Raw genomic sequence first — 10517 nt, 5'->3', positions numbered from 1 at the left:
GGAAAGACACACCTACACACAGGACTCCCTTTCTGCTTTAAGTCTATCAAGCTGAAGACAAACACTGTGCTCTTTAACACTGCTGATGCTCCCAGTTGTTTAATTGCACAACGTTTCGGACCTCAGTCCTACTTCAAATGCACTTGAAGCAGGACTACGGCCCGAAACGTTGTGCCATTAAACAACTGGGAGCATTAACAGTGTTGCGGACATTTATCATTTACTTCAGTTATTTTGTTTTGTCCAGCACCTGTGCCACTGATGAGCGCGAATTCTCTGCGTTTTTGAAATACTGTGTTCTCTTACCTGGTGACTTGGAGGGAGTCTTGAGAGACTAGCCAGGCCATACCCTCCTAGTGATGAAACACCTTCAGCGTTGCTTAGTCAGGCCAGGAGCAATACAAATATTGTGTCTGAGCTCCGGAGAAATTGGGAACTCCACCCACTTTGTCGGGAACCAGTCAACTTTGAGCAGCTTCAATGGCCCTGGGAAGAGACGTGTTCAAGGCAGTGACGTGGTTTAAGCGCGTGGTTTAAGAGACGTTCTATTGGTAATAAGATCATGTTTGGTTTAAAGTGACGCACAGCCTTTTCTGGCCTCGACCAGCAGAAAATGGAGTGAGGCAGGCTAACCAGGCTCTTTGGGGAACCTTATTCGTTATCTTCTTGGTCCGACCAACATCTCGGTACGAGATTTGAAAGTCGATGATAATCAGCTAATTGAGAGACATTCCTGAACGCATGTGTTTGAGAAGCTACAGAGATGTTGATGTTGGTCTCAGAGAGGAATGTTGTGTCTGTAGACACTGCCTTCCCTTGATAATTAAGCTAAATTACTGTACGTAAACTGTTCCCTTTTTTACATAGTGGAATCATACCGCATATTGAAACAGGTGGTCATGTTCAGGGAAGTCGACAGGGGGAGACAAAGGGGTCACTTGTCCCCGGCCCAGGGAGACAGGGGGCCCAGAATTGTATCGAGTTTGATTGAGTTTGGGGCTTTTGTCTTTGTCCCGGGCCCAGCCAAAGCTGTCAGCGGCTCTGGTCATGTGACTGTAATAAATAATCAATTTATTTCTTGACTCTTATGGCTATAGGTGCCACCATGTATGAACAAAGAGATGGGCGTCTGGTAAAGAATACTGTAGATCAAAACTGTTAGCTCTAGCATCAGCAGGGGAATGCTTATGCTTAGCTTTGAGATTTTTCCTCTCGTGTGAGACAGCAGTTGAGTGAAATAGGTCTGGGGTGGGAGTTTAAAAAGTCCTAGTCTTACTGTGCGTGTGCGTGTGCGTGTGTGTATTTGGACGTGTGTGTTTGGACGTGTGTGTGTGTGTGTGTGTGTGTGTGTGTGTGTGTGTGTGTGTGTGTGTGTGTGTGTGTGTGTGTGTGTGTGTGTGTGTGTGTGTGTGTGTGTGTGTGTGTATGTGTGTGTGTGTGCGCATGTGTGTCTTTGGACACGTGTGTGTGTGGACATGTGTGTGTGGGTACCTGTCCAGTCGGCCGGTGCTGGAAAAGTCTAGAAGAGTGCTGAGAGAGTGGGAAGGGGTGTGTGCTGACAAGGGCTTGGCGCCGAGCCACCCACTTTGCTTGTGGCATCCATACATCAGCCTATGCCTGGCGGAACACGCCCTTCCTAAAGAGTTATGGTGTCAGCGGCCTCCTCACACTGTCAACGTGCTGAGCAAAAACCATCCGCAATGTTGTTAAAGTCTACTATAAAGAAACCCTCATGTAAAAGTGTGCGCAAAAAAGGCAAGGGTGAATTCCAAATGCACCATGAATAACACTACTAGAAGGGTTGTGCCCATAAACCATCATTCTGTAGTATATGTCCTCTACGGTAGATCTATATGCATGGGCCCTATTGAGGCTGGGCGTGTGTTGAAATCACGAGCCCATTTGTCATGTCCCAAAGAGGCAGTGGTCCAAGATCGGCATATTAATGTACTGTACACGTAGGTCTCTTAATACACCTAAGTCGCTTATACCCTTGACCCACCTGGCCCCATCGCAAACCAACCGCAGTGTTGCCAGATTGGGCAGTTACCCGCCCAATTGGGCTGCTTGGGATGGCCGTCTGTGGGTTAAAGCAGGAAAAATCGTGCATTTGGTGTTTTTTCCCGCAGTTTTATGCCCATAGAAATCCATGCAATTTGTTGAAATTGGGCGGAATTTAGCGCATCCTGGCAGTTTTTGAGCACCTTTTGGGCCGGATTTGATCAGACACATCTGGCAACACTGACCAGCCCAGGCAGGGGAGGAGACGCTGGAGAGAAGAGGTCATAAAGACAGAGAGGCATAACAGGGACTTCGGTGTAGGCCAATTAACGGCAGTTTCGCCCTGTAAGGGATCACACCTTTGTGACTCTTAAAATGACAGGGCATGTTCAAAAAGAGGGCCTGTCAGCCTCCGCCGTGCGGCGTCTCCCCCCTTCCCCCCCCCCTCACATGTGGGCGCCCTGGCAGGCAGGCTCCTCGACGGACGACAAGGGCCCCGGCTAAAAGCCTCTCAGGTTTCATCACCTGCACTGCCTGGGTTACGGTTTCTCTCGGGCCCCCGCTACTCACTCACTCACTCACTCACACTGGCTCACTGACTGACTCCAGGGCTGGCCTGGGGGAGAAATAGGGCCCGGGAACTTTTAGGCTTAAAGCCCCCTCCAACCTTTAAAAGTAGCGGCGCAGAATTGACTCGCCTGTGGGCCCCGCACCCTTGTGGGCCCCGCACCCTTGTGGGCCCCTATTTTCAGAAATGTAAAAAAAAAAAAAAAACGTTTTATTTATTTATTTATTTTTTTTTACTTTTTTTTTTTTTTTACTTTTTTTTTACATTTCTGAAATTAGGCGCCCACGAGGGTGCAGGGCCCACCGGGAAATGCCTGCTATGCCAGATGTCCAGTCCAGCCCTGACTGCCTGACTCACTGATGTTTGAGCAGCGCCATGCTTTACTGCCTTCGGCACGAAGCTTTTTGGGTGCACGTACTACATGGGCCTCCGGGGCAGGGGAACTAACAAAGGCTCGATGTATGGATCCTTTGTGAACTGTCATTCAAGGAGAGACACGCTCGGTGGTAACCGGGCAAGCTCAGCAGATGCTTTTGTGGTCATACCTGACACAGTATCTGCAAGAGCTTTTTTTTTTTTACCTGTGTGGGCCGACACTTTCTGTCAGTGCAAATGTACTGTATGTACGTATGTAGTTTAAGTTTACGTTAGTGGTCTTTTATTTGACTTTCAAAACTTTCTGACTACTTCATCAACATATATGAAGACAAAGAAGAAGAAACTACCCCAGATATGCTCAACTCAGCTGTGGTGTAGTCTATGTAGAACGCAGGTTTACGCAGTATACCCACCTAAAAATTTCAGGGGTTTCAGTATATAAAGATGACCCTGATGAAGGCGTAAGCCGAAACGTTGGTCTTATTAAATGTAACTGCATGAAGTTCTGAGTGTGGGACGACCATTCTTTTTCAAGTTGAGTCTAATTGTCTGCCGTACGCACCACAAACGGTGTGCGTTTACTGAAACCCGTAGAAAGCGATTTCAGTATACCCACCTAAAATTGATTGATCCATTATTTAGAACAGCACAAAGATATACAGTATACCCACCTCAAAAAATGCTCAAATATGCAGTATACCCACCCCAAAAAAGTACACTACACTTCACAGTTGAGTCAACCGTGAGTCTCACTGGAGGTTGTTTCCTTCTTGTATCATAGCTGAAGCATGAAAAGAAGCAGACGAAAAGAAAAGAGAAAGAAAAAGAGTTGCCATGCTGCTGCTGCATGGTTAATTATGTTGCCTTTGGTTATGAAATCCGAGAGCACATCAAACACATCCACAGCCAGCCTGCTACAGCCCCGAGGGAAGCAAGTGCGTGGGTGGCTTTATTTATTTATTTATTTATTTATTTATTTTATTTATCTCTATTGGTTATTTTAAAGAGTGTCCTCAGGCTCTTTCTTTTAAAGAGTGTTCTGTAATACTCTGAAAATCAAATGCTATTATCAGATGAGAAGTCGTGGCTTGCTGTCAAATCACAGGGTCTTCTCACACAACCCATCCTTGGCCTCACTGCACTTGTGCTCAGGGCCGTAACGAGACATTTTCAAATACAGAGGTCAAATATTGTGCGCTGTACTGCATACTGTACATTTAGAATGCTTCAAACTCTTCAGTCAAACTCTTCAGTTTGTTTTCATTAATCACTGCCTTGAGGATGCACTCAGGATGCACTTTTCTTGCAATGTGCAGGCCTATCCATGACTCACGCACTGATTGTTGCTGATTGCTTCCTAATATTCTGATAATAGTCTATAGTCGGAATATTTCTATTCGTGATTTAAAAAATATGGGTTGTGTTTGAGGAAAATAAATGGGAATAGGGGGTCGGATATGCAGTCTGAATTTACCGTTGTAGATTTTGATCATAGATAAACTTTACCTTCATGAAAGAAATACAGAGGAAAGACCTCTGTGTCCTCAATGGTAGTTACGGCCATGCTTGTGCTGTCTGTTCTGTGGACCTGTTTTTTTTTCGAATGGAGGTGGGTGAGGCTTGAATTAAACTTTACTGTTCAAAGGCACACATGCAGTGACCTGAGCTCGTTTCCAAGCTCTTCTTACGTACACACAGTCCCCCACCCCATTTCTCTCGCCCTCTCTTTTGCCTCTTTCACTTTCTGATTCTGATTCTCTTGCTCTATCTCTCTCTCTCACTCTCTCTCCCTCCCTCTTTCTCTTCTTTTAGCTCTCCTGCCCCCCTCCCCAATTTCTCTCGCCCTCTCTTTTGTCTCTTTCACTTTCTGATTCTGATTGTCTTGCTCTATCTCTCTCTCTCCCTTCCTCTCTGTCTTCTTTTAGCTCTCCTGCCACCCCCCCCACACACACACACACACCACCCCCTTTCTCACACTTTCTGTCTGTGTTTCTCTCTGCTTGGAAGAAAAAGAATCAGCCTGTATCTTCATAGCGTGGTGGGGATCAAAGCTTCTCGCTCACCCGTTAGATCTCCGTCTCTTTAGCCAGATCCCGTAAACTGCGTGAGTAAACGGTTCCCATCATCCAGTCGGGGATTTAGCTCCGGGTGAGTCATGAAATGAAATGCATAGGTGATTTGTTGTCCTGTTGCTCACAGGATGATCTACCAGGATGATCTCGCCATCCCAAGCAGCATGAGTGCCTTTAATATGCTCTTTCAGGTCCAGGAAGGATGACAGGGATATCCTGCTGGACATGCTGACCCATAGTGTAGTGGGTAGCAAGTCATTTTACACAGAACGAGCTGACAGGATAATGCTGTAAGCCAAAAAAGAGAGAGAGAGGGAGAAAGACAGAAAGAAAGAGATGAAGGAGAGTGTAAGAAATATTTAGCGTTGTATAGAGACTGAGTGAGCATTGCTCTCTGTCACGCTGTGATTCTCCCTGGGGACTGATGACTAATTTATGACAGTTGCCTCTTCAATTAATGTACATGGTTGGAGAGGCGCATCTTATGTGGCTACAGCGGAGATCAAATTCCTGAAAAAAGGCCTGTCGTGCCAGACCGATATCCCGCAATTACTGGATCCTGCGGTCCCTCTGGGGTTATGCATGCAGTCATAGTCCTCTCCCTTGGCCAAGAAGCATGGGGACCCTGACTAGTGGATTAGGTCTCCCTCCACGTTGGTTTGATTAAGGCCTTCGCATGAGACAATGGCGTTCGTCAGAGGGAGTGATCTGGTCAGGCTCACCCAGGGTTGGACTCTGCAATCAGAAGGGTTCTCTGCCAAGCTTTTGGGTTTACCCCTGACCCTTGGGGCTTTTAGGAAAAAAAACCCTTTTTTTCATTCTTTTCTGTTTCTTTTTGTCCTCCCCTTCCTTTTCTCCTAATGGCCAGTGCTTGTGTTCATTCTGGGCTTTCCCCAGTATCGGGTTGTACCCAAACGGGCTGTTCTTCCGTGCTGGTGTTGTTCCTCCGTAATCATAATCAGATGTAAGCTCTTACTGTGACCTCGAGTGGCGTTTCCTCACTACCAAACAATAGAGGTCTCGCTGCATGGACGGCTGGGGTGTGAGCTTGCCTCTCCTCTCCTCTGTTCTCCTCTGCTCTCCTCTGCTTTGCGCTGCTCTGCGCAGAGGTCAATCTGTGGCTAGCTGGGCCCGAGACGGGCGGCGGCTCCGGCAGCGCTCTCCTCTCCGCGTGGGCCTGTTGATGTGCTGTCTGAAGCAGAGGCAGCAGCAGAGGCTGCAACGGAGCACCACCACCACCACCACCACCACGATGTAAGTTTGTTCTCCCAGGCATGTTTGTCAACTCCGTAGCCCGCAAACTGGATCGAGTTCAACGGAGATTGACACAACAATGAAATGCAATCACGATGTGTGGTTTTTCGCGACCACTCGCTGCAAATCACATGTGGAAAATTACATCTCGAAAAAAAGCAGAGGGAAAAGCAAACACTCAACGTTCAGTGGAAGACCACATGCCTGACAAGATCCTTTCCTTCCCAAAGGAATTAGATAATTAGAGCATTTATATCACGCTCGTAAATATAACGAGGAGACAGCAAAAAATATGATTGCTTTTGATGTTTTGTTGCCCTTTTTTTCCTTGTCTGATGCCAGAAGCATAGGATTTCAGCAATATATTGATGGCGGAATGTTTTGTTAAATTCCAATATAGAAGAACACTTTCTTTTGGACTGCTAGCTATCTATCAAGTCACATTCTTTATGGCAGAAGCATCTTTTTGATTTATTGACATCAAGTCTCTTCGGCAAACACTATATCCACATGAGGGGTAATTCTACTACGTGCTTCTTTTTCTTCATCTGGTGCATCGACGGGAGACAGACAGGGAATCTTAGCTGAAGAGAAGACACCGGAGCAGCACAGATGCAATTCTTTTCTTTTCTTTTTTCTTTTTTGTGTGGTTCTTATCATGTTTATTGGACAGGATAGTGAAGGTAGTGACATGAACTGAGTGGGCAGAGAGAGATGGGGAAGGGTTGGCAAAGGATCTGTGCCGGGAGTCGAACCCGGGACGGCCACATAGCAAACGAGTGCTCTACCATTTGCCCCACGGTAGAGCCGATGCAATTATTTTCAGACTCTGATGAAGATGGCACATCCATCGAAACGTGAATCCCTATGTGAATCCCTATGTAATCAAAAGAAGAAAATAATTCCATCTGTGCTGCTTTGGTGTCTACTCTCCACTGCATCCAGATCCTCAGATTCTCAAATCCTACTACCGTGTTTCTGTCTCTTCATCTCTCCCGCCCCATCTCGTCGTCCTGCCTTATATTTTGCAGTCAGGATCAGGCAGTCATGTCGTAGTAGTTAGAAATAATTACACTGTGTAATTGCACGGCGGTTCGTGACAACCTTGTAATTAGGGGCTATAATTACACGGCCAATGCCTTTGTTGTTCAACATTTGACCTCCTATATCAGTGCTCCTGTGCTGCCAACAAATGATCCCTGGTGCTGTGTAATGTGTCAGAGCCTGTCCTCGGTTTCTGGTTCTAATTGCCGCTATTTTGCCCATGTGACCTCAAACACCTTACATGGTGGTTGTGCTGCAAGGTGTGAGAAGTGGGCTTCTGAATTAAGACACAATAAAACACAGACGGAAAGAAGACCGTGGTCGGTGCATGCCGTGTCTTCTCTCCCACCCCTGTTACATTGTTAAAGATGAGAAGAACGGTTTGAATGACGTTTGCACGCTAAAGCTGGGCATACACTCTGCGATATTTTCACTCGTGGGTATTAAGCTCCTGCTCACACTGCACGATGGAATTTCACTATTTAAAAGTTCACATCTCACGACTCACGTCCTCACACTATACGAGCCGACAGTCGGATGCGAGCCAAATGCTTCCACTGCGCGACATAACAGAGCGCTCAACAGCAAATCGCACGGCCCTATTAATTTGTGCATGTGAAGTGTCAAATCGGGTCGTAGCACTGCTTTAACTGTGCGATTTACGCACGAGCCACGACCAGGATTTCAAACAGTTTTGATTTTCTTGCGACCCTGCGATTGCACAATCGTGAGGCGAAATCGCTTGTCGTTACCCCATGTACACTGCACGATGCCAGACTCACGATTGACCTGCGATTGAGGAAGAAATCGGCCCGACTCCCAAAAAGTCGTGCGAGTGGCAAATCGGGGTAAAATCAGGGGAAAAGTCGCACAGTGTAAGCCCAGCTTAACACTGAGAGAGAGAGAGAGAGAGAGAGAGAGAGAGAGAGAACGAGAGAGAGAGAGAGAGAGAGATAGAAGGAGAGAGAGAACATGGCGCACCAAGTGCAGCAATCCCGTTTCCATCTAGAGCCCTGGTGGGCGGCTAGCCTGGCCGGTCGGCCTGATTTACGGGCCCGAGCTGAGGGCTCCTTTATTGGACAGGGGCATTCGTTTGAGCCGGGTGTCACGCTGTTTTGGCACGGCATTCAGAAAGTATTACCCACCTTTTTTACCCTGCCGGCGCTTAGCTTAGCCCACTTGCTGCCCACCACATGAGACATGCCTCCGCAGGGCTGGACTGGTTATCTGGCATGCAGGGCATTTTCCCGGTGGCCCGACAGCCCCCAGGGGACGACACTGTTGTTGTGATTGTTTTCCTGGGGATTGGCCGACAATTTAGAGGGGGAGGCATATTGGTCCATCGTCAATATAGACAGTGTATATTTAGCCAGTCAAGATATACTGTAGTATGAAAGTGGCCTGTGTGTGGTCGTGGCCGGTCTATGCCTAAAATGCCGGTGCCATTTTTCAGTCGCAGTCCAGCCCTGTGCCTCCGAGACACCTGGAATACGGAAGTCTAGAAGCAGGCAGAACACGAGGCGAAGAAGAGAGTGGAGAGCAGAGAGGATGGATTAGTTTTCATCTGAGCCGTGTCTTTCCTCACTTCACCGCGCACCTAAGATGTGATCGTGCGACCAAGTGTTTGCTTACTCTGCATCCAAGGGGTTGGTCACTTGCCAGGCTGGCCCAGATGGATCTTGTCAGCTGTCTCTCTCTTTCTCTTGTCTAGCTCTCCCACGCTATTCCCTTTTTCTCACACACACCCTCTCTCTACCTCTTTCTAACTATCTCCTTCCCTTATTCTCTCTCTCTTTTCTACTTCTTCGCTCTACTGTACAGTATATCGCCCTCCCAGTGTCTCTCTCTCGCTCACTTTCTCTCCCTTTCTCTTTCTCTCTCTCCCTCTCTCTCTCTCTCTCTCTCTCACACACACACACAACCTCTTATTCTTTTAATTTTCCTTCTTGACAGTATGTCGTCCTCACAGTCTCTCTCTCTCTCTCTCTCTCTCTCTCTCTCTCTCTCTCTCTCTCTCTCTCTCTCTCTCTCTCTCTCTCTCTCTCTCTCTCTCACACACACACACAAACACACAACCTCTTACTCTTTTCTTTTTCCTCCTTGACTTTCACCTCGAGACCCTCCACTCTTGTCCCGATGACATCTGTGTAAATCTTCTACTTCTTTAAGTGGCTCCCGGGCCGCTTTCCCAAGAGGGCTGCTTTTCCCAGCTCTGGGGATTCCTCCAGGTTATTTATGTGGACCGTGTCCTTACACTCCATCACCTAGTGACATGGCATCCCTTACAGCTAAGATGTATTTGCCCGTAATTACGGGGGTAGTGGTTGGGGTTGGGGTTGGGGGCAGGGGGGGGTCACATCATTTGTTACATAATTATTCTGTGGCAAGGGCCATTGGCGCACAGGTCAGGTAATCAAGTCAAGTCAAGTCAAGTAGGTTTTATTGTCAATTTCTTTACATGCACTGGTCATACAAAGAATTTGAAATTACATTTCTTGCTTTCCCATACAGACATAGAATAATCATGTAACTAGGGACATTTTTTTTTAGAAAAGGCCATTTACTTTTACAGAAGGATCCTTTTCTGTGCCTTTACAGCAGCTAAAAAAACAATTTTGAGTTACTGGCATGATAAGAGTTCGAAATAGTTCGAAATTGGATGATGAATGTTAGATATATGGCTAACTTGGAACTCTGCACAGCTCGAGCCCATCGAGCAAAGCCAGAAACTGTGGCTGCTCGGGGACATTTTGTGTGTGAACTTGTCTTCATGTTGTGAGGATGATTTTTATGTTTTTGAGTTCTCTAAAACCTAATAAAAAGTTATATCACAAAAAGGGCCATTTCTGATTAACAAAAAAAAGACCCAGTGTTGTAAAAAAAAATGCTTCATTGTCACCAAAGCTTTTGCCCTGTATTTTTTTTCTCTTCCTAGGGGCCTCATGTTCGGGTCAGCCAAGTGCTCGAGGTGATCATGTCAAACACCCACTCACAATCAAGCCGCGGACTCCTTGGCCTGTACTCGGCCACAATTTGTTTACACAACCTCTCCGGTGTATAGAGCAGGGGAAGCGGCACATGCGATGACCACGTAGACTCGTAGAGAATTGCTTAACCGTTAACCACACCACTGACACCCACACTACCACCACCCCTACCCCCAACAAGTGTTGCCAGATTGGGCTACTTGGGATGGCCGT

The sequence above is a fragment of the Engraulis encrasicolus genome, chromosome 13 (assembly GCF_034702125.1).
Source record: "Engraulis encrasicolus isolate BLACKSEA-1 chromosome 13, IST_EnEncr_1.0, whole genome shotgun sequence".
Classification (NCBI taxonomy): domain Eukaryota; kingdom Metazoa; phylum Chordata; class Actinopteri; order Clupeiformes; family Engraulidae; genus Engraulis; species Engraulis encrasicolus.
The sequence above is the reverse complement of the archived record's forward strand: the minus strand, read 5'-3'. Positions refer to the sequence as shown.